Here is a 24929-nt window from a genome sequence, read left to right on the forward strand (position 1 = left end):
TCGCCCATGGTGACAGTTGCTAGGCAGAGGCAGGAAGTGTTGCTAGGTCGAGACAGGAATTACTGTCAGCCAGGTAGAGGAGTGACGACCATCCTACAGCAGATCAGCACGTTATATCAGACCAACCTGTAGTCTCCATCCCTCCCTGGCTTGAACCCGGATGGTGGGGATCACTAGTCTCTACTATGGCTCCTAGTTAGAGCAGCCAGGCTAGGCGGCTTCTAGCTAGCTACACCCTCCTACCTCTTCAGTAAACCACACACTGATTAAGATGCATGTTAGATTAGAGAGACATATTATTGTTGCAAAACAGTCTTTCTTTATTGTCGTCGTCATTCAGTTTAGCAGGAAGTCCGGGCTCGGGTAGCCGAAGAGGCTGAAGTCTCCTTGGTACCGGCCGTAAAGCCGCTGACGTCCCGCTTGCTGATGCCTGAGAAGTAGCGCTCCCACCTTGGTCCGGTTGTAACGGGTGATCCCTGGGGGGATGGTGGGGTACGATACCAGGCGCTCATCCCGGCAGCTTTCAGGATGTAGGGGGTATCGCGTTCTAGGGAGTTTCGTGGTGCCCCACGACGCTGTACGTGATGTCACAGGGGGCGCAGAGTTCCGCGTACGTCACCCAGTGGATAACATGCTCCCCAAACTGACGGTCCATGCGGCGCCGCCCGGGCTCATCGCCCAGGTAACGGATGAAGTCCTCGGGCGCAGGCCCGTAGTCGCCTGGTTGTCATCGTTGTCACGGTGACTCTTACGGTACTTGCGGATGATGGCGGGGCCGATGTCGTGCTTGTACCAGGGCTCAAGCGCGGGTTCTTCACAAACTTGTCCTTGAAGGCGGAGATGAGGCGCTCGAACGGGTCTCTGACGATGAAGAACTTGAAGTATGTGGCTAACCTGGTGAGAGAAAACAAAAAGCACAGTCCCATACAATCAGAGCACCACAATGGAATACAGGGCAGGGCCAAACAAGTCAGTAAAGGTGTTTCGCAAAACTTAACGTTAAGCAAAGCTCTATAACATTTGAGTCATTTAGCAGACATTCTTATCCAGACCGACATACAATTAGTGCATTAATCTTAAGATAGCAAGTGATTGGGTAGGTGTAAGCGATGGTAGCCTACATTACCATCTTATTACTTTAACCAATCTAACTAAGTCAGATCTGTGATTACTTCAAGGAAGGAAGGAAGAAGGAAGGTAGGATGCATTTCTGAAGTATTGAAACAGAGGCCTTAACCTTTAGTGATTTCTTTCTCCGTCAGAGAGGAGAGCGGGGCAGTCCGTTCTTCTCATGGTCATGAACCAGGTTCTCTGGTATCTCCTCCACAGTGGAGAACTCTCCCTGGGGGGCAAGGAGAGAGAAGAACACTACTTTTTTAGATCATACTACAGGATCAGAGGCTACTACATCACTACAATTTACAGACAGATAAGCTTACGTTTTGAGTCAACTTTTACTCATCATCATCACGTCACTGTCTTCCTTCCTTCCTCTCTCACTCCCTCCCACACTGACTCCCTCCCTACCGTTCTCCCTCACTGACTCCCTCCCTTACCGTCCTCCCTCCCTCACCGTCCTCCCTCCCTCACCGTCCTCCCTCCCTCACCGTCCTCCCTCCCTCACCGTCCTCCCTCCCTCACCGTCCTCCCTCCCTCACCGTCCTCCCTCCCTCACCGTCCTCTCTCCCTCACTGACTCTCTCCCTTACCATCCTCCCTCCCTCACTGACTCTCTCCCTTACCGTCCTCCCTCCCTCACTGACTCTCTCCCTTACCGTCCTCCCTCCCCTCACTGACTCTCTCCCTTACCGTCCTCCTCCCTCACTGACTCTCTCCCTTACCGTTCTCCCTCACTGACTCTCTCCCTACCGTTCTCCCTCACTACCATTCTCCCTCACTGACTCTCTCCCTACCGTCCTCCCTCACTGACTCTCTCCCTACCGTCCTCCCTCACTGACTCTCTCCCTACCGTCCTCCCTCACTGACTCTCTCCCTACCGTCCTCCCTCACTGACTCTCTCCCTACCGTCCTCCCTCACTGACTCTCTCCCTACCGTCCTCCCTCACTCACCATTGAGAACGATGAGGACCTTCTTCCATTGAGTGTTGCCCACTTTGGGGGTCTGGCAGAAGAGGATCTTGTGCTTGTCGCACACAAAGATGCGGTCCAAGACAAACTTGTTGATTGAGGTGTGAGTGAGGTTCTTGAGGGAGTCGTTCTTACACACGGCTGACAGCAGCTCCCGCCGCCTCGTCTCCACAGTGTTCCAGTCTGTTGGGTTGGTCATGGAGGGGCCTACTGAGGACTGACACACACACACACACACACACACACACACACACACACACACACACACACACACACACACACATTTCAAGTAACTGATGATTCTGTTTCAAGGGCGAACACACGCAAACAAAACACCTACCAGGTTTGATGACTTGGGAGCTCTTCTGTCTGATTTCTGAGCTGGCAGTGATTTGATGGTCTTAACTCCTGGTTGAGTCCAACTCTGCATCTCAGTCTTCTCCCCATAGTCTGAAACACAAAACACTAAGAGATCACAAGACAATTCCAAGGGGGATAGACTAGACATTTAATTCTAACAGCATAGCTGTTATGTAACTATAGCTACAACTAGCTGAACAATTACTGAAAGGTATAGATAGCTAGTATTGATGAGAAACAACAATCAGGTTTCAGTCTGATAACTTACCATCCGTGGTTCTGGCGTTAAAATTGATAAACTTGTTGGCAAACACGAGGATGAGCAACACCCAGCCGCAAGCCCCGACGAGCAGCCAGTGGTGCCGCATCGTTATTTGCATCACCCGTGGGCCATCGAAGTAGCGACGGTACCTGCAGAAACAGCTGTTTAACAATAGCAGGTAGTCTTTCTCGTCAGACTCTGCACAGATGAAAGGGGGAAACCTTACTATAATATTTGGACTAACTAACGTTAGCTAGTTGTCATAATCTTTGGACTCAGACGGGCGCTCCACCGGCAGAGGAGTGGCACAGGGACAGTGAGGAGAGACTAGTTACTTAGCAGGCTACCTAGCTAGCTTAGCATCCATAAGCTACCATTTCAGTAGGCTGTAAAACTACATGACCATTTATGCCAATCACCAACTAACTATAGGCGTGGTCAAAACAACTGTCCCTACTGAAAGATAGGGCGAGATCAATTTAGCTCAGCTAGCTGGCTAACTTCAGTTAACGTTAGCTACTGTTAGCTTGTTGCTGTTTGCTAGCTAGCCATAATTCTGACCATTCCGAATAGTGTAGAAAGCAAGGCCTGCTCCTGAGTACGTTTGACTTGATCAGAAAGTTATCTGATAGCTAGTTTCCCATTGTACAACCAAAATGTGATGTCTTACCTGCTGTGTAATTGCAACTAATGCAATAGTAACGTTTCTTGTGATGTTCGCGTACCTGTCCCGTTATCCATGTTGTTGATGCATAACACAGACCAATTTCGCCCTCTAGCGTTCAAATGTTTACACCGCACAACATAAGACTGGACAAGACTACCTGAGAACTAGCTATGCAACTGGCCAGTGACATCATATGCTCCTGTATTTAAAAAAATAAAATAAACTCTACACAAAAAGTTGTGCATATGCTCACTGCAAATATAAAATTAGCTTAGGCTATGGGCTACCATCATACATGGCTTCATATGGCACACAATGCAACATTGACTATTACGCCCCAGTCACACCATGCTGCTGGTCATGTGTGTTTGGACAACAGGGAGGTTAAATCAAATGAAATTGTATTGGTCGCATACACATATTTAGCAGATGTTATTGCGGTTGTAGTGAAATGCTTGTGTTCTTAGCTCCAACAGTGTAGTAGTATCTAACAATTCACAACAATACACACACATCTAAAAGTCATTGAATGGAATTAAGAAATACATCAATATTAGGACAAGCAATGTCAGTGGCATTGACTATAATACAGTAAGTATATACATATAAAATGAGTAAAACAGTATGTAAACAAAATTAAAGTGACCTATGATTCCATGCAGGATTGAGTAACTGGGTGGTAGCCGGCTAGAGACAGTGACTAAGATCAGGGTAGAGTACTGGGTGGTAGCCGGCTAGAGACAGTGACTAAGATCAGGGGAGAGTACTGGGTGGTAGCCGGCTAGAGACAGTGACTAAGATCAGGGTAGAGTACTGGGTGGTAGCCGGCTAGAGACAGTGACTAAGATCAGGGGAGAGTACTGGGTGGTAGCCGGCTAGAGACAGTGACTAAGATCAGGGGAGAGTACTGGGTGGTAGCCGGCTAGAGACAGTGACTAAGATCAGGGAGAGTACTGGGTGGTAGCCGGCTAGAGACAGTGACTAAGATCAGGGGAGAGTACTGGGTGGTAGCCGGCTAGAGACAGTGACTAAGATCAGGGGAGAGTACTGGGTGGTAGCTGGCTAGAGACAGTGACTAAGATCAGGGGAGAGTACTGGGTGGTAGCTGGCTAGAGACAGTGATGACTAAGATCAGGGGAGAGCTGGGTGGTAGCTGGCTAGAGACAGTGACTAGATCAGGGGAGAGTACTGTGTGGTAGCTGGCTAGAGACAGTGACTAAGATCAGGGGAGAGTACTGGGTGGAGGTCATCTAGTGGTGGCTATTTAACAGTCTGATGGCCTTGAGATAGAAGCTGTTTTTCAGTCTCTCCATCCCAGCTTTGATGCACCTGTACTGACCTCGCCTTCTGGATGATAGCAGGAAGAACAGGCAGTGGCTCAGGTGGTTGAGGTCCTTGATGATCTTTATGCCCTTCCTGTGACATTGGGTGCTGTAGGTCTCCTGGAGGGCAGACCACAACACCCCCTGTGGCAGCCAGCTGGAGAAATTGAGTGTAAATTTCAGACACTCGTTGCATCATTAAAAAAAATCTCCCCATGTTACATCAGAATAGAGCATAAAACTGTTGTGGCAGAGACAAGATGAGTGTCTGAAATTTGCCTCAAAATGCAACTCTCCAGCTGGCTATAGGCACTGGGATCAGGATTCAAGCATTTTGAAATTATGGGTAAACCTCAAGAGACTATATTGGCTAACACAGATGACTGGTCAATGGATAGGGATTCAATCACATCTAATAATATTTATTATATATAGTGCTTATCATCGCAATGACAATCTCAAAGAACCTAATAAATATATATATATGTATTGGTTCTGGCAGTTTTTGGACAATTGTCTTCCACAGAGGATAAGGCGTTTGAGGAAGTTGAAAAAGGCAGTAGCTTGAGTCAATAGAAAAGGAAGGGAGAAGTGTGAGGTGTCTGTGAGTTTATAATGTCATGAATAGTTACATTTAGGCATCCAACCTCATTCAGACATGCAAGTCACAGACACGCTTCAAGTAGGCCTGTATTCATAACAGCTCATCTCCTTGGTAGTGCAGGGATCATCAACTAGATTCAGACATGCAAGTCACAGACACACTTCAAGTAGGCCTGTATTCATAACAGCTCATCTCCTTGGTAGTGCAGGGATCATCAACTAGATTCAGACATGTCACAGACACACTTCAAGTAGGCCTGTATTCATAACAGCTCATCTCCTTGGTAGTGCAGGGATCATCAACTAGATTCAGACATGCAAGTCACAGACACACTTCAAGTAGGCCTGTATTCACAACAGTTCATCTCCTTGGTAAGGGCAGGGATCATCAACTAGATTCAGCCTCTGGACCATTGTTTAGGAGTGGGGATGGTCGTGGGGGCTGGAACATAATTACTAATCATTTGTAGACTGCAAATTGACTGCAAGAAGCCCAGACAGATGTTTGACTGACACAAATCACTTCCAACCTGGCTTACATTTCTATACGATCACATATCTCTCTATTATGCGGGAATACTTGGGAACAGATGTGAAATTAAAATCACTTACAGCGGACTTTCCACCCAACAAAAATATTATTCTGTTCAGAAAACTGGGGGGGGGGGGCAATAAAACCAGTGGGCCACAAGTTGGGGACCTGTTGAAGTGTTGTGGTGTTGTAGTGTTGTGGTGGTGTTGTAGTGTTGTGGTGTATAATAAAGACATCAGACAAAACTCCTTCTATACATTTATTCTACAAGCGTTGGAGACAGATCTAATTCTCATCAACATTGACCGTCTGTAGACCTGTTGACAAACGAAAGAAAAAGGTTTTAGCAACAGAGCGTGACAATAATAAATCTGTCTTCATCATCCTAGGACAGAAAAGATGATAAAACTACATCTTTCATATTGGTGTATTTGCTATTAGAAAAATAAAGAACAGAACAGGGATATACAGTAACTGAGACTATCGTTGACGTTTCAACACAATAAATTACACTCCAGCAAACTTATGAAGGCACATTAGGTATTGACTACGCCTCACCTTTGTATGTTGTGACAGGGACATCGTGACGAGTGTGTACAGTTTGTTTGGGAGTCTTCATCCTCATTGCGCTTCCTGGACAATCGTACCCTCATCCTGTATGGCACATTCCTGTACATAACACAGGTGAACATTAGTACTAAGCAGAATGAAAACATGCTTGTGCAATAAATTTGTAGTGCTATTTGTGTCAACAACCATAAAGTGGTTGTATGGGCAGAGAAAGAGCTGGTTACCAAACCAGATTCAACTAACGGGCTTAGTGATTGTTTAACCAACTTAATGTGGTTTGGGAAACACGAGTACAGTAATACCTGATTCATATGATAACAGGGGTGTATTCACTAGACACCAAATGGAAGCAAACAGCAGAAATGGGGAGAAACCTCTGAACTTGTCCAATAGAAACCCCATGTGTACTGTTGCAAAACATTCTGCTACAGTGTGCACTAATGAATACACCCGATCAATCTTAAACAGGTGTCTCGTTAGTCCTTACTTGACGCCTTTGGTCCACACAGCCTTGTTCAGGCGGGTGTCGATGCGTACATCAGGAGTTCCCATCTCCTTCATGGCGAACTTGCGGATCTCTTTGAGAGCGCGAGGAGCTCTCCTCTTGAAGCTCCTGTAGAGAGAAGGAACGTTCTGATCAAGACCAGCCGCAGAGGGGACTAACAAAAACTAGCCTACATCTAGAGGGACACCTGCCAATTTAGAGGAACAGCAGATTTGTCAAGAGCCATGCTCTGTGATGTAAATACTCCCATATGATGTCACACCAGACCATATCCTCTGGTACTGATGAAAAACGAGGTGCAAATGACAAGTGTTTTGAGGACGCGGAGCCAACTTTGACCTGGCTTCTGTTGGTGAATTTGTCCATTTGCACCACAGTACTTACACTCCATGGATGCGCTTGTGGATGTTGACGGTGTATTCTCTGGTCACCACCTCATTGATGGCTGAACGCCCCTTCTTCTTCTCTCCCTTCTTGGTAGGAGACATCTGAAAAGACAAACCGGGATGGTTCAAGTTAAGATTGTCCCATACAAAGTAAAGCGCCAGAACTGCTAGGCTAACGTTAGCTAGCTAGCCAGGTACACTAACGTCCAAAACAGGAAAACATCCCTGCTCCACCGAAACAAAAATGGCTCATGAAAATGGCTAAATGTAACCATTAATTGGACTGCCTATAGTTAGCTGGCAAAAGTATATGTTATGTCTGGTAGCTAGCATGTTACGTAGCCTGTGGTGTGCACGGTAACTAAAGTTCTGACTGTTTTTGTTAACTAAATGAATGCACAATGCATCACAAACTCAAATCCGATTGACAATGTGGTACAAAACTTTGGATTTGGACAATGAAAATATGCATTTTATGCATAAATACTGCAGGATGGAGTTAGATTTTACGAGGATTATCAATCATCCAAACTCACTTTGGTGGGGAACTGTTGAAAAGGAAGGACCGGAAATAGATCCGTCTGAATGTTGTCCGTAGAGAACAAGTACTTTTGACAATGTTCCTACGTCTTGTTGCCATGGTAACCATGAACGCTACACTGTATCGGTATGTGGTTAACTTTATACATTGAAACATTACTAGTGCAGAAAAGGAAGCCTATTTCATTGATAACTTAGGACCAAAACCTGAACTGGGATAAGCCGTCGAATTTTGCTATAAGTCTCTCAACTTTTAGCTATAACAATATGACAACGAATTATGTTAGAATTAATCCCCCGGTTGTTGAGTTTACCGACGTAAAAGCAGGGAAGGTTTACAAGACCACTGTCACGGTGACCAACATTGGAATTACCTCGAAAAGAATGAGACTGCTTGAACCCACATCAAAGGTGAAATCCTTTCTGCAGTGCTGCCTGTCAGCTGTCTTTGTGTGTAATACGTTAGTAGAGTTCAGAGTAACGTGTGCTTAGTTTTCATTGCGCTTTTGTCCTATTCTAACTTATAAAGTCATTTTGATTGATGCAATACATTATTCTCCACTTTTGTTACTTCCACCCTGCATACTGCCCTGCCCCTCTCCTTTAATTGTATCAACCCCTTGTCCTACCACTCAAGCTGTTCAAATTCAGGGTGACAAACACAGAAACCCCCATTGCTGCTGGATTGTCCCTGAGTGGCACTCTAGAGTTCAGGCCTGAGAAAGATGAGGATGTCTGTGACCGTCTGCTCCTTGTCCTGGAAGACAAAGCCATGGAGATCCCCCTCTTAGCGTAAGTAGTGTCATATATACACCTGCTATGACATCACTCACTCATGTAGTTGCTTTCACGGGTTCCAACAGACATGTGCCTAGGCATTAGCGGGTTAATGCAATCTTCAGGTCTCATCCAAGGTTACTTATATGTGGGCTTTCCTGCAGGTTCTCCCGCGTGTTCTCTCACCATGGAATCTCTCGCTGATTTCGGCTCTGTGATGGCAAACAGTCAGGTGATCAGCAAAGAGGTGGAATTGACCAATCAGGGATCTGCTCCAGGTATTATGCTTTTGCCTCTCCCATTGAACCCACTTCTGTACACTTGCATTGATTGATTTTAGTTGACATTTGCAGTAATCTAGATGATTTATTTATGGTATCTTTCTTGTTGTTATATTAATTGATTGCTGTTCATGCCCTTGGCCTTGCTGAAGGAGCTTTTCAGGTGCTGTATGATGGAGACCAGTCCATCAGGCTCTCTCCCAGCAGTGGCGTCCTGCAGTCTGGCGCAACCCAGTGGCTGAAGGTGGAACTCTGCACTGACAGACCCATGAGGGTCAGAGAGGAGGCCCAGTAAGGAAACTAGAGACTCTTGAACATCATCTTAAACGCTCCACCTTATTCTCCTTAGTGTTACTTATGGTTCTTTGTTTGTGCATTTTGTGTGTGTTTATTGAGTTTCCTCCCTCCCTCCTTCCCTTTCTCTCAGGGTGAAGCTGCAGAACAGTCAGGACGTGGTCCTGAAGATCAGGGCTGATGTTTTGGAGCAGAGCCTGGAGCTCCAGGACCTAGAGGGGAGAGGTTGTCCTGCCTCCGCTTCGGACCCGTCTTCTTTGAACGTCCCGGGTGGAAAAGGTGGTTCTGGTGAACAATGGACCACAGGCCTGCGACTGGATGGTGGTGCTGCAGGACGATGCTCCAGGGACAGAAATGGTACGCACACACAGAGAGAAAACACAGACATACACATGAACCAACACACACAGAGAGAAAACACAGACACACACATGAACCAACACACACAGAGAGAAAACACAGACACACACATGAACCAACACACACAGAGAGAAAACACAGACACACACATGCACCAACACACACAGAGAGAAAACACAGACACACACATGCACCAACACACACAGAGAGAAGACACACACATGCACCAACACACACAGAGAGAAGACACACACATGCACCAACACACACAGAGAGAAGACACACACATGCACCAACACACACAGAGAGAAAACACAGACACACACATGCACCAACACACACACAGAGAAAACACAGACACACACATGCACCAACACACACAGAGAGAAAACACAGACACACACATGCACCAACACAGTCAAACACAGACACATTCCCTGGATGGGAGACCAGATGCTGCTGGAAGTGGTGTTGGAGGGCAAGTAGGAGGCACCCTTTCCTCTGGTCTAAAAAAAATGCCCCAACGCCCCAAGGGCAGTGATTGGGGACATTGCCCTGTGTAGTAGGGTGCTGTCTTTCGGATGGGACTTTAAAAGGGTGTCCTGACTCTGTGTGGTCACTAAAGATCCCATGGCACTTATTGTACAAGTAGGGTTGTTAACCCCGGTGTCCTGACTAAATTCCCAATCTGGTCTTCATACCATCATGGCCACCTAATCATCCCCAGTTTACAATTGTCTCATTCCTCCCCCCTCCCCTCCCACTCTCCCCTGTAACTATTCCTCAGGTCGTTGATGTAGATGAGAATGTGTTCTCAGTCAATATAGCTGGTAAAATAATGTTAAATACATTTTTTTGACATATTTCACACTGAAGTGCAACTATACTAAACTGTGTTTGTGTGTGTGTGTGTGTGTGTGTGTGTGTCTGTGTGTGTCTGCCTGTGTGTGTGTCTGCCTGTGTGTGTGTCTGCCTGTGTGTGTGTCTGCCTGTGTGTTTCTGTGTGTGTGTGTGTGTGTGTGTGTGTGTCTGCCTGTGTGTGTGTCTGCCTGTGTGTTTCTGTGTCTTTGTGTGTGTGTGTGTGTTTCATCAGGGCTTTGACCTCCAGAGGAGTACAGACGCAGCGCTGCTAGAGAGGAGTGTTCGTAACAGGGCCACCGCTGTGGATCCCTCCACTGTGATCGCCTGCGTGCCCAACGCAGGGACGACTGAGACCCTACGACAGAACCACTCTGTGGGTCTGCTTCCGTCCTGTCAGCAGAAGGTATCCAGCCCTCCTGTGTGTGTGCCTGTGTGGGGGTATAAATGTGTATGAAGATATTATAACAGGCAGTATATAACGGTTGTTCTGTTCTTCAGAAGGAGCAGGGAGGAGCAGAAGACCAGTGGGGCCTCAGCAGCAGCCAGTAAACAAGACTACTCACTCTACCTCATGTTTCAGACGGTGGGAAGTAAAGATGGCTTCAACCACCAGCAGCACTCCACTCTACCTCCCCACAATGGTACAGCAAGCCTCAGTCTGTTCCTTACCAATAGCAGGAACAACATGCTGCAATTTAACAGTGTATATTATAGCATTAGTATAAACAACAATTGAAGCCATTCTCTGGTGAGGGGTCCTGACTGACATGTGTATAACAGCTATAACAGAAGTGTTGTGCTTGATCTGGGACTGTCTTGTACTTGACCCCTGACCTCTAAGCCCTGGCCTCTATCCCCAGGTTACTGTGTGGAGCTGGCGGTGACTGGCTCAGCCCTCCCTGTCTCCCCTGGTACCCAGCCCCGGCCACAGCTTCAGCTTCCAGCAGTGCCTGATGGGAGAGCGTGTGGACGTCCTGTGTGTGCTCCACAACCTCTCCCCTCACCTCCCTGTCACCTTCAAGTTCCGAAAGATGGCCAACTTCATCAGTGACCCTCCTAGTGGAACCATCTCCCCAGGGCAGAGCCAGGTAGATAGATGGTCAACTTCATCAGTGACCCTCCTAGTGGAACCATCTCCCCAGGGCAGAGCCAGGTAGATAGATGGTCAACTTCATCAGTGACCCTCCTAGTGGAACCATCTCCCCAGGACAGAGCCAGGTAGATAGATGGTCAACTTCATCAGTGACCCTCCTAGTGGAACCATCTCCCCAGGGCAGAGCCAGGTAGATAGATGGTCAACTTCATCAGTGACCTCCTAGTGGAACCATCTCCCCAGGGCAGAGCCAGGTAGATAGATGGTCAACTTCATCAGTGACCCTCCTAGTGGAACCATCTCCCCAGGACAGAGCCAGGTAGATAGATGGTCAACTTCATCAGTGACCCTCCTAGTGGAACCATCTCCCCAGGGCAGAGCCAGGTAGATAGATGGTCAACTTCATCAGTGACCCTCCTAGTGGAACCATCTCCCCAGGGCAGAGCCAGGTAGATAGATGGTCAACTTCATCAGTGACCCTCCTAGTGGAACCATCTCCCCAGGACAGAGCCAGGTAGATAGATGGTCAACTTCATCAGTGACCCTCCTAGTGGAACCATCTCCCCAGGGCAGAGCCAGGTAGATAGATGGTCAACTTCATCAGTGACCCTCCTAGTGGGACCATCTCCCAGGGCAGAGCCAGGTAGATAGATGGTCAACTTCATCAGTGACCCTCCTAGTGGAACCATCTCCCCAGGGCAGAGCCAGGTAGATAGATGGTCAACTTCATCAGTGACCCTCCTAGTGGAACCATCTCCCCAGGACAGAGCCAGGTAGATAGATGGTCAACTTCATCAGTGACCCTCCTAGTGGAACCATCTCCCAGGGCAGAGCCAGGTAGATAGATGGTCAACTTCATCAGTGACCCTCCTAGTGGGACCATCTCCCCAGGGCAGAGCCAGGTAGATAGATGGTCAACTTCATCAGTGACCCTCCTAGTGGAACCATCTCCCCAGGGCAGAGCCAGGTAGATAGATGGTCAACTTCATCAGTGACCCTCCTAGTGGAACCATCTCCCCAGGACAGAGCCAGGTAGATAGATGGTCAACTTCATCAGTGACCCTCCTAGTGGAACCATCTCCCCAGGGCAGAGCCAGGTAGATAGATGGTCAACTTCATCAGTGACCCTCCTAGTGGAACCATCTCCCCAGGACAGAGCCAGGTAGATAGATGGTCAACTTCATCAGTGACCCTCCTAGTGGAACCATCTCCCCAGGGCAGAGCCAGGTAGATAGATGGTCAACTTCATCAGTGACCCTACTAGTGGAACCATCTCCCCAGGGCAGAGCCAGGTAGACAGCCCTGGTCCAGGCTCAGATGGCTCCTTATTTTGGCCAGAGGAAAGTAGTCCACTATATAGAGTGTCTGGTTCCTAAAGTTGTACATTATATAGGAAATAGGAGCCATTTTGGAGACCACCCCAGTCTCCTCCAAGCATCCTCTATGACGGAACAGAACAGGATGAATTATCAATATCCTCGACATCCTCCTTGAGTCTGACAGAAAGCTGATCAGAATCATTGATCTGTGTTTTTGTCCAGGACGTGGTGCTGTCCTTCGCCCCCCACCAGATGGGGACGTTCAAGGTGAAACAGGTGCTGGAGGTGCTGGGTCAGGTGGTACACCTGGAGCCCTCCTCCGTCAAGCTCCGCCTCCGCAGCTTCCACACCATCACCCTGCACCTGTCAGCCGTTTGCCGGGCGCAGACCGCATGCAAGACACCCAAACTCAACCCCGGTGAGACCCAACACCACCCCCTGCACACAGCCGGCACAACTGCCCTGTCCACTGATCCCCTCACACACTGCCCTGTCCACTGATCCCATACTGTATAGTTCACACTGAACCCTCCTGCCACTGTCCACTGATCCCATCCACTGAACACCCTGCCCATACTCAGTTCACACTGAACTGCCCTCACTGCCCTGTCCACTGATCCCATACTGTATAGTTCACACTGAACCCCTCAGTTCACACTGAACCCCTCACTGCCCTGTCCACTGATCTCCCATACTGTATAGTTCACACTGAACCCCTCACTGCCCTGTCCACTGACTCACTGCCCTGTTCCATATCTCCTTTCCATACTGTATAGTTCACACTGAACCCCTCACTGCCCTGTCCTCTGATCTCTTCCCATACTGTATAGTTCACACTGACTGATCTCCCATACTGTATAGTTCACACTGAACCCCTCACTGCCCTGTCCTCTGATCTCTTTCCATACTGTATAGTTCACACTGAACCCCTCACTGCCCTGTCCACTGATCTCCTTCCATACTGTATAGTTCACACTGAACCCCTCACTGCCCTGTCCTCTGATCTCCTTCCATACTGTATAGTTCACACTGAACCCCTAGTTCACACTGAACACCCCTCACTGCCCTGTCCTCTGATCTCCTTCCATACTGTATAGTTCACACTGAATCCCCTGTATAGTTCACACTGAACCCTCTCACTGCCCTGTCCTCTGATCTCCTTCCATACTGTATAGTTCACACTGAACCCCTCACTGCCCTGTCCTCTGATCTCCTTCCATACTGTTATAGTTCACACTGAACCCCTCACTGCCCTGTCCTCTGATCTCTTTCCATACTGTATAGTTCACACTGAACCCCTCACTGCCCTGTCCTCTGATCTCCTTCCATACTGTTTAGTTCACACTGAACCCCTCACTGCCCTGTCCTCTGATCTCTTTCCATACTGTATAGTTCACACTGAACCCCCTCACTGCCCTGTCTCTGATCTCCTTCCCATACTGTATAGTTCACACTGAACCCCTCACTGCCCTGTCCTCTGATCTCCTTCCATACTGTATAGTTCACCTGAACCCCTCACTGTCCACTGATCTCCTTCCCATACTGAACCCCTCACTGCCCTGTCCTCTGATCTCTTTCCATACTGTATAGTTCACACTGAACCCCTCACTGCCCTGTCCTCTGATCTCTTTCCATACTGTATAGTTCACACTGAACCCCTCACTGCCCTGTCCACTGATCTCCTTCCATACTGTATAGTTCACACTTCTGATCTCTTTCCATACTAGTTCACACTGAACCCCTCACTGCCCTGTCCACTGATCTCCTTCCATACTGTATAGTTCACACTGAACCCCTCACTGCCCTGTCCTCTGATCTCTTCCATACTGTATAGTTGTTCACACTGAACCCCTCACTGCCCTGTCCACTGATCTCCTTCCATACTGTATAGTTCACACTGAACCCCTCACTGATCCCATACTGTATAGTTCACACTGATGCCCTGTCCTGATTCCTTCCATACTGTATAGTTCACACTGAACCCCTCACTGCCCTGTCCACTGATCTCCCCATACTGTATAGTTCACACTGAACCCCTCACTGCCCTGTCCACTGATCTCCTTCCATACTGTATAGTTCACACTGAACCCCTCACTGCCCTGTCCTCTGATCTCCTTCCCATACTGTATAGTTCACACTGAACCCCTCACTGCCCTGTCCTCTGATCTCCTTCCATACTGTATAGTTCCACTGAACCCCTCACTGCCCTGTCCTCTGATCTCCTTCCATACTGTTAGTTCACACTGAACCCCTCACTGCCCTGTCCTCTGATCTCCTTCCATACTGTATAGTTCACACTGAACCCCTCACTGCCCTGTCCTCTGATCTCCTTCCATACTGTATAGTTCACACTGAACCCCTCACTGCCCTGTCCACTGATCTCCTTCCATACTGTATAGTTCACACTGAACCCCTCACTGCCCTGTCCACTGATCCCATACTGTATAGTTCACACTGAACCCCTCACTGCCCTCCACTGTATCCCTCTCACTGCCCTGTCTCCTTCCATACTGTATAGTTCACACTGAACCCCTCACTGCCCTGTCCACTGACTGCCCTGTCCTCTGATCTCCTTCCATACTGTATAGTTCACACTGAACTTCCCTCACTGCCCTGTCCTCTGATCTCCTTCCATCACTGATCTCTTCCATACTGTATAGTTCACACTGAACCCCTCACTGCCCTGTCCATACTGTATGATCTCACTGCCCTTCCTCATACTGTATAGTTCACACTGAACCCCTCACTGCCCTGTCCTCTGTCACTGAACCCTCACTGCCCTGTCCACTGATCTGCCCTTCCATACTGTATAGTTCACACTGAACCCCTCACTGCCCTGTCCTCTGATCTCCTTCCATACTGTATAGTTCACACTGAACCCCTGTATAGTTCACTGCCCTGTCCTCTGATCTCCTTCCATACTGTATAGTTCACACTGAACCCTCACTGCCCTGTCCTCTGATCTCTTTCCATACTGTATAGTTCACACTGAACCCCTCACTGCCCTGTCCTCTGATCTCCTTCCACTGTAGTTCACACTGAACTCCTATAGTTCACACTGAACCCCTCACTGCCCTGTCCTCTGATCTCCTTCCATACTGTATAGTTCACACTGAACCCCTCACTGCCCTGTCCTCTGATCTCTTTCCATACTGTATAGTTCACACTGAACCCTCACTGCCCTGTCCTCTGTGTTCACACTAAATCTCCTTCCATACTGTATAGTTCACACTGAACCCCTCACTGCCCTGTCCATACTGATCTCCTTCCATACTGTATAGTTCACACTGAACCCCTCACTGCCCTGTCCTGACTGATCTCCTTCCCTGGCTCCATACTGTATAGTTCACACTGAACCCTCACTGCCCTGTCCTCTGGCCTGATCTTTCCATACTGTATAGTTCACACTGAACCCCTCCACTGCCCTGTCCTCTGATCTCTTTCCATACTGCTTTAGTACCCACACTGAACCCCTCACTGCCCTGTCCTGATCTCCTTCCCGTTCACACTAAACCCTCACTCCACTGATCTCCTTCCATACTGTTTGTTCACACTGAACCCCTTGCCCTGTCCTCACTGTTTAGTTCTTCAAAGTATTGTCTGGCACTCTATCTTCAACCTGTTATTGGACCCAGTCATTGTTTTGTCTGTGATGTATCAGGCATCACCCCGGCTGTGACCAATGAGACAGGCCAGTTTGCCCGGGTGCCCTCCAGTGAGCTGGGCAGGTGTGTGGGATTGTGCGGGCAGCTGTCCTCAGCACGGCCAAGACCCGCTCCACAGTCACGGTCAGAGCCAGAGCCACCGTAGGAACCAGAGTCTCGCGCCAGCCGGCGAGAGCTTTTGGCCTTCCCCAACGACAGGGCCTGCAGCATCCGCCCTGCCTCTCCAGACACCACCTACAGGTCATCTGAGTTATACTGGCGGTTATAGAGTATCTGCCATGGCACCCTGTGACCTATTCCAGAGACATATCAGTTCTACTAATACTAATGATGGAAATAGTATCAGTACTACTAATAGTAATGATGGAAATAGTATCAGTACTACTAATAGTATTGATGGAATTAGTATCAGTACTACTAATAGTATTGATGGAAATAGTATCAGTGCTACTAATAGTAATGATGGAAATAGTATCAGTACTACTAATAGTAATGATGGAAATAGTATCAGTACTACTAATAGTATTGATGGAAATAGTATCAGTGCTACTAATAGTATTGATGGAAATCGTATCAGTACTACTAATAGTAATGATGGAAATAGTATCAGTACTACTAATAGTATTGATGGAAATAGTATCAGTACTACTAATAGTAATGATGGAAATAGTATCAGTACTACTAATAGTATTGATGGAAATAGTACTACTAATAGTAATGATGGAAATAGTATCAGTACTACTAATAGTAATGATGGAAATAGTATCAGTACTACTAATAGTAATGATGGAAATAGTATCAGTACTACTAATAGTAATGATGGAAATAGTATCAGTACTACTAATAGTAATGATGAAATGTATCAGTGAAATAGTATCAGTACTACTAATAGTAATGATGGAAATAGTATCAGTACTACTAATAGTAATGATGGTAATGATGGAAATAGTATCAGTGCAGTCAGGTTTGCAGGGACCTACTAGCCAGATCAAATCAAATTCTAATGCGAGTGTAGTGAAATGCTTGTGCTTCTAGTTCCGACAGTGCAGTAATATGTAAGTACTCTAACAATTCCACAACAACTACCTAATAGTATTGATCACACAATTCTAAGTAAAGGGATGGAATAAGAATATGTACATATAAATATATGGATGAGCCGATAACCGAGTGTCATAGGGAAGATGCAATAGATGGTATAAGATACAGTATATACACATGAGATGAGTAATGCAAGATATGTAAACATTATTAAGTGGCATTATTAAAGTGACCAGATGTCTGGGCAGTTTATTAGTAATGGGAAACAGATCAGTACTACTAATAGTAATGATGGAAATAGTATCAGTTCTACTAATAGTAATGATGGAAATAGTTACAGTTACATCCGTTGTTCTTGTAAAGACCTATGTAGCCCCTATGTTCTGTTCCTATGTAGCCCCTATGTTCTGTAAAGTCCTATGTAGCCCCTATGTTGTGTAAAGTCCTATGTAGCCCCTATGTTCTGTAAAGTCCTATGTAGCCCCTATGTTCTGTAAAGCCCTATGTAGCAGTACTACTAATGTTGATGAAATAGATCAGTTCCTAATAGTAATGATGTAAATGAAGCCTATGTTCTGTAAAGTCCTATGTAGCCCTATGTTCTCTAATGTCCTATGTAGCACCTATGTTCTGTAAAGCCCTATGTAGCCCCTATGTTCTGTAAAGTCCTATGTAGCCCCTATGTTCTGTAAAGTCCTATGTAGCCCCTATGTTCTCTAATGTTCTATGTAGCCTCTATGTTCTCTAATGTCATATGTAGCCCCTATGTTCTCTAATGTCCTATGTAGCACCTATGTTCTGTAAAGTCCTATGTAGCCCCTATGTTCTCTAATGTCCTATGTAGCCCCTATGTTATGTACAGTCTTATGTAGCCCCTATGTTCTGCAAAGTCATATGTAGCCCCTATGTTCTCTAAAGACCTATGTAGCCCCTATGTTCTGTAAAGTCCTATGTAGCCCATATGTTTTGTAAAGTCCTGTGTAGCCCTTATGTTCTGTAAAGTCCTATGTAGCCCCTATGTTCTGCCTATGAACTCTTATGAACTGCTTATATCCTTTCTCCCTCCACCCAGGACCATCTTCACGGGGGTGGAGCGTTACCGCTACGAGGACCCTGACTTTTCCTTCACGGAGGAGGAGGAGCAGCAGAGACAGAGGCACAGAGATCACTACCTAGCCTTCATCAGGAGCCTGCGAAAGACACGCTTGCAGAAAACCACTGCGAGGTAGACAGAGTGGGATGTGTGTTCTGTATGTTGTAATCTTGGCACCCACAACCAAAGAGCTACCCAGTAAGCAAAATGACACTGAAAAGACTTGACATTACGTACATTTCAGGTGCTGAAAAGAATAACAAATAATTAAAGAGCAGCAGTAAATAACAATAGCGGGGCTATATAAAGGGGGTACCGTTACAGAGTCAATGTGCGGCGGCACCCGTGTCAAGGTAATTGAGGTAATATGTACATGAAGGTAGAGTTATTAAAGTGCCTATGCATAGATAATAACAGAGAGTAGCAGCAGCGTAGAAGAGGTGATGCAACCAGTCAGGAGGCTCTCGATGGTGCAGCTGTAAAACCTTTTGAGGATCTGAGGAAAATGCCAAACCTTTTCAGTCTCCTGAGTCTCCTTCACGACTGTCTCGGTGTGCTTGGACCATGTTAGTTTGTTGGTGATGTGGACGCCAAGGAACTTGGCTCTCAACCTGCTTCACTAAAGCCCTGTCGATGAGAATGGTGGCGTGCTCGGTCCTCCTTTTCCTGTAGTCCACAATGATCTCCTTTGTCATGGTGAGGGAGAGGTTGTTGTCCTTGCACCACACGGTCAGGTCTCTGACCTCCTCCCTAGAGGCTGTCTCATCATTGTCGGTGATCAGGCCTACCACTGTTGTGTAAATCAGCAAACTCATTGATGGTGTTGTAGTCGTGCATGGCCGTGCAGTCATGAGTGAACAGGGAGTACAGGAGGGGACTGAGCACGCACCCCTGAGGGGCCCCCGTGTTGATGATCAGTGTGGTGGATGTGTTGTTACCTATCCTTACCACCTGGGGGCAGCCTGTCAGGAAGTCCAGGATCCAGTTGCAGAGGCAGGTGTTTAGTCCAAGGGTCCTTAGCTTAGTGATGAGCTTTGAGGGCACTATGGTGTTGAACGCTGAGCTGTAGTCATTGAATAACATTCTCACGGAGGTGTTCCTATTGTCCAGGTGTAAAAGGGCAGTGTGGAGTGCCATAGAGATTGCATCATCTGTGGATCTGTTGGTGCGGTATGCAAAGTGGAGTGGGTCTAGGGGTTCTGAGATACTGGTGTTGATGTGAGCCATGACCAGCCTTTCAAAGCATTCCACGTCGGACGTCAAAGAAACGCTGCATTTTCTGACGTTGAAAATGCGGATTTTCTGGATGTTGAAAATTTGTAATTTACAGACTTTGAAAATATGTGCATGTGTTTTTCAGTCATTGATTCTATGGATACATTTCTGCACATTATCAATGATATAAGCATGACTGTATATCACAATAACATAGGAATGAGGAGCCAATTGAAGATTGTGATTTATTAATGCTCCTATCAGTCAATGATGTTCAAAATAGACTAACATACTGAATGAACTAACAGACCACTTCAACTACAATTACATTCTCAGTAACGGTTACATATTTTTTCAATTTTCTTGCTATGACTGTGATATGTTGTTCTTTATCTACCTTGATTGAATGCACTGACTGCCAGTCGCTCTGGATAAAAGCGTCTGCTGAATGACCAAAATGTAAATGTTGAAAGCAAACACTTGCAAAGCATGCTGGGTATTATTCGAATGAGCTCCTGGTCTGACTGGACCAAATCTGAACCGAATATAGATGTCTATGAATGGTTCAATATTGTCCAGACCGGATCAAAAATCTAAATCAGTGGATGTTGAAATCAAGGCCGATCCAGACCGCACCACAAAAAATACCTGAAAAAAACAGCCGGACCAAAAAATCAAAGTCCAAAAGACGTCGCCTGGCGGTAATTGCTTAGTGAGTTCAACATTTTAAGCAAGAACGAAACTGCAAACTGAAACTGACAAATCCACCCCCCTCCCCTTTCCAAAGCTCGGTCCTAGCCACTCCCCTTCTAAAACGTCGACCTATGAGGGGACCTGATTAATCTGCCACTCTACACTTCTCTTTTGAATGAAAGGCTTTATCTTCCTTCCCAATGAAAACTAGTTTGAAAGTTCAAACATATCCTGTATTTGATGAAAAATAGATGTTCCTGAACGATGCATCACGCTGACTTGTTGATAATATGAGCAGAGCGCGGCTCCCTCACCAGCTTCGCCCAGTCACTTGACGGGCCATACCCCAGTGCAACCTGGCCAGTTGAATAAAATCCCCTCTATGTGCTGTAGGCTGACAACAAGGCGGTATCTGACGATGTTTTCCATATGTATGCTCAGGCTGCATGGTGAGGTGGAGGACAACATAGACATTGGGCTCCGGCCTGCCGCAGGACTCCTCACCCCCCAGCTCTCTCTGAGGGACCTGGAGTCCAATCACAGCAAGGAGGGGCATAGCGTCGACCAGGGACATAGCCAGCTATTGACCACCTGTATGCTGGCTGCCATGGAGACCAGGTCCAGATTCAGACAGGTATGGCAGGTAAAGCAGGGTGTTTAAAGTCTCTGGTAAAGTCTCTCCTCTAAAGTCTACAGTTACCTGTTTTAGCCTCTGCAATCCCCTCCCTTTATCATTCTGTATCTGGTGTTTCCAGACTGACTGTATGGAATCCCCTCCCTTTATCATTCTGTATCTGGTGTTTCCTGACTGACTGTATACAATCCCCTCCCTTTATCATTCTGTATCTGGTGTTTCCTGACTGACTGTATACAATCCCCTCCCTTTATCATTCTGTATCTGGTGTTTCCTGACTGACTGTATGGTATTCCTCTTTCTCTATCATTCTTTAACCCTCTGCTGTCCAGGTGACAGCTGCATCAATGCTCCTTTACCCTCCAGAGGGCATCAATCCACTACCCTCCACCAACCAGGAGGTGGCAGACTGCAGTCGCACCCTGACAGTTCAGCAGCTCCACCAAGTAGTCATAGGTGAGAAACGCATGCAGTCTTTGTTTGCATTAGGAATCTTAAGCCCTCTTGTCCCTCCCATGGCTGATGAAGAGAATATTCACAAAATTAGCATTTTAAAGATGTGAATCAGAGTTTGGTTTCCCCTCCCCTTCCAGGCCCGTCCTTAATAGATTTTGGTGAGGGTGTGTGGCCTCAGTGTGTGTGAGGAACCTGGACCTGGTGAACAACCTGCAGGTGTATGTGTGGGTGCAGCTGGAGTTAACCTGAGCTGCTGTCCAGGTGACAGAGGGCAGCTGCCTAGACTCCACTGTCCAGGGGAGCTGCAGACTCCAGCCCTGTCCCCCTCCACCCTCTCCAGAGCCACCCTGCCCTCGTCTTAGAGAGCACCAAGCTGGGAAAGTTCCACAAGTTAGTCACTCTGTGTGTGGCTGGCTGTCTGTCTCTGTCTCACTCTCTCTCTCTCTCTTGCTCTCACTCTCTCTCTCTCTCTTGCTCTCGATCTCTCTTGCTCTCGATCTCTCTTGCTCTCGCTCTCGATCTCTCTCTCTCCCTCTTGCTCTCGATCTCTCTTGCTCTCGCTCTCGATCTCTCTTGCTCTCGCTCTCGATCTCTCTTGCTCTCGCTCTCGATCTCTCTTGCTCTCGCTCTCGATCTCTCTTGCTCTCGCTCTCGATCTCTTGCTTCTCACGCTCTCGATCTCTCTTGCTCTCGCTCTCGATCTCTCTTGCTCTCGCTCTCGATCTCTCTCTCTCTCTCTTGCTCTCGATCTCTCTTGCTCTCGCTCTCGATCTCTCTCTCTCTCTCTTTATATATAGAGGTTTCCTAAATTGATAATTGACCAACCAAATGGAGTCCAATTGTTATTGCTTGATGATCTGACTGGCTGGCTGCCATTTGACTGGTAGATTCCGTCTCCCAGGTCAATCTGCTACACGGTGAATAGTCATCACCGGAGCCATGTCCTGGTTCAGTCCCAGCTGGTCCCTGTGGTCCTCCAGCTGTCCCAGAGCCAGGTGGTCCTGTCCCCTTCCCCCAGCTACCTGGCCCAGTCGGGCTACAGGGGTACTGTGACCCTGGTCAACCCCAGGAACCACCCGGCTGACTTCACCTGGAGGCCCATCATCACAGAGACGGGCCTGGCCTTCTCCATACGCCCAGCCACAGGTAGGCTGCTGCTCTGGGCCTTATCAAAACCACACGCTACTGTCGTCTTCTATATGTTCTGTATGGTGATGTACTGTAGTCTAGTCTTCTATATGTTCTGTATGGTGATGCACTATAGTCTAGTCTTCTATATGTTCTGTATGGTGATGTACTGTAGTCTAGTTTTCTTTATGTTCTGTATGGTGATGCACTATAGTCTAGTCTTCTATATGTTCTGTATGGTGATGTACTGTGGTCTAGTCTTCTATATGTTCTGTATGGTGATGTACTGTAATCTAGTCTTCTATATGTACTGTAGTCTAGTCTTCTATACAGTGGGGAGAACAAGTATTTGATACACTGCCGATTTTGCAGGTTTTCCAACTTACAAAGCATGTAGAGGTCTGTACTTTTTATCATAGGTACACTTCAACTGTGAGAGACGGAATCTAAAACAAAAATACAGAAAATCACATTGTATGATAAGTAATTAATTTGCATTTTATTGCATGACATAAGTATTTGATACATCAGAAAAGCAGAACTTAATATTTGGTACAGAAACCTTTGTTTGCAATTACAGAGATCATACGTTTCCTGTAGATCTTGACCAGGTTTGCACACACTGCAGCAGGGATTTTGGCCCACTCCTCCATACAGACCTTCTCCAGATCCTTCAGGTTTCGGAGCTGTCTTTGGGAAATACGGACTTTCAGCTCCCTACAAATATTTTCTATTGGGTTCAGATCTGGAGAATGGCTAGGCCACTTCAGGACCTTGAGATGCTTCTTACGGAGCCACTCCTTAGTTGCCCTGGCTGTGTGTTTCGGGTTGTTGTCATGCTGGAAGACCCAGCCACGACCCATCTTCAATGTTCTTACTGAGGGAAGGAGGTTGTTGGCCAAGATCTCGCGATACATGGCCCCACCCCCCCCTCAATACGGTGCAGTCGTCCTGTCCCCTTTGCAGAAAAGCAACCCCAAAGAATGATGTATCCACCTCCATGCTTCACGGTTGGTATGGTGTTCTTGGGGTTGTACTCATCCCTCTTCTTCCTCCAAACACGGCTAGTGGAGTTTAGACCAAAAAGCTCTATTTTTGTCTCATCAGACCACATGACCTTCTCCCATTCCTCCTATGGATCATCCAGATTGTCATCGGCAAACTTCAGACGGGCCTCGACATGCGCTGGCTTGAGCAGGGGGACATTGTGTGCGCTGCAGGATTTTAATCCATGACGGTGTAGTGTGTTACTAATGGTTTTCTTTGAGACTGTGGTCCCAGCTCTCTTCAGGTCATTGACCCGGTCCTGCCCTGTAGTTCTGGGATAGGAAAACCTGCAAAATCGGGAGTGTATCAAATACTTGTTCTCCCCACTGTATGTACTGTATGGTGATGTCCTGTAGTCTAGTCTCTATATGTACTGTATGGTGATGTACTGTAGTCTAGTCTCTATATGTTCTGTATGGTGATGTACTGTAGTCTAGTCTCTATATGTACTGTATGGTGATGTTCTGTAGTCTAGTCTCTATATGTACTGTATGGTGATGTACTGTAGTCTAGTCTTCTATATGTACTGTATGGTGATGTACTGTAGTCTAGTCTTCTATATGTTCTGTTTGGGGATGTTCTGTAGTCTAGTCTTCTATATGTACTGTAGTCTAGTCTTCTATATGTTCTGTTTGGTGATGTACTGTAGTCTAGTCTTCTATATGTACTGTAGTCTAGTCTTCTATATGTTCTGTTTGGTGATGTACTGTAGTCTAGTCTCTATATGTTCTGTATGGTGATGTACTGTAGTCTAGTCTCTATATGTTCTGTGTGGGGATGTACTGTAGTCTAGTCTCTATATGTTCTGTGTGGGGATGTACGTGTCTCTAGTATCGCTCTCTCTCCCTCCCACCCCTCTCTCTCTCTCCCTCCTTCTCTCTCCCTACCACCCTCTCTCTCTCTCCCTCCTTCTCTCTCCCTCCCACCCCTCCCCCTCTCTTCCTCCTTCTCTCTCCCTCTCTCTCTCTCCCTCCTTCTCTCTCCCTACCACCCTCTCTCTCTCTCCCTCCTTCTCTCTCCCTCCCACCCCCTCCCTCTCTCTTCCTCCTTCTCTCTCCCTCCCACCCCCTCTCTCTCTCTCCCTCCTTCTCTCTCCCTACCACCCTCTCTCTCCCTACCACCCTCTCTCTCTCTCTCT

General features: G+C 47.1%; 3 pseudogenes; 1 reads left to right on the forward strand and 2 right to left on the reverse strand.

The window, feature by feature from the left end:
- Window positions 1-244: 244 nt before the first annotated feature.
- Window positions 245-2856, reverse strand: LOC135533264 (carbohydrate sulfotransferase 10-like; annotated as a pseudogene).
- Window positions 2857-6078: 3222 nt separating this feature from the next.
- LOC135533266 (large ribosomal subunit protein eL31-like) lies at window positions 6079-7891 on the reverse strand (annotated as a pseudogene).
- Window positions 7892-8101: 210 nt separating this feature from the next.
- Window positions 8102-24929, forward strand: part of LOC135533265 (cilia- and flagella-associated protein 47-like) — a 60742-nt pseudogene continuing 43914 nt past the window's right edge.

Source organism: Oncorhynchus masou, unplaced genomic scaffold (assembly GCF_036934945.1).
Source record: "Oncorhynchus masou masou isolate Uvic2021 unplaced genomic scaffold, UVic_Omas_1.1 unplaced_scaffold_2300, whole genome shotgun sequence".
In the NCBI taxonomy this organism is placed as follows: domain Eukaryota; kingdom Metazoa; phylum Chordata; class Actinopteri; order Salmoniformes; family Salmonidae; genus Oncorhynchus; species Oncorhynchus masou.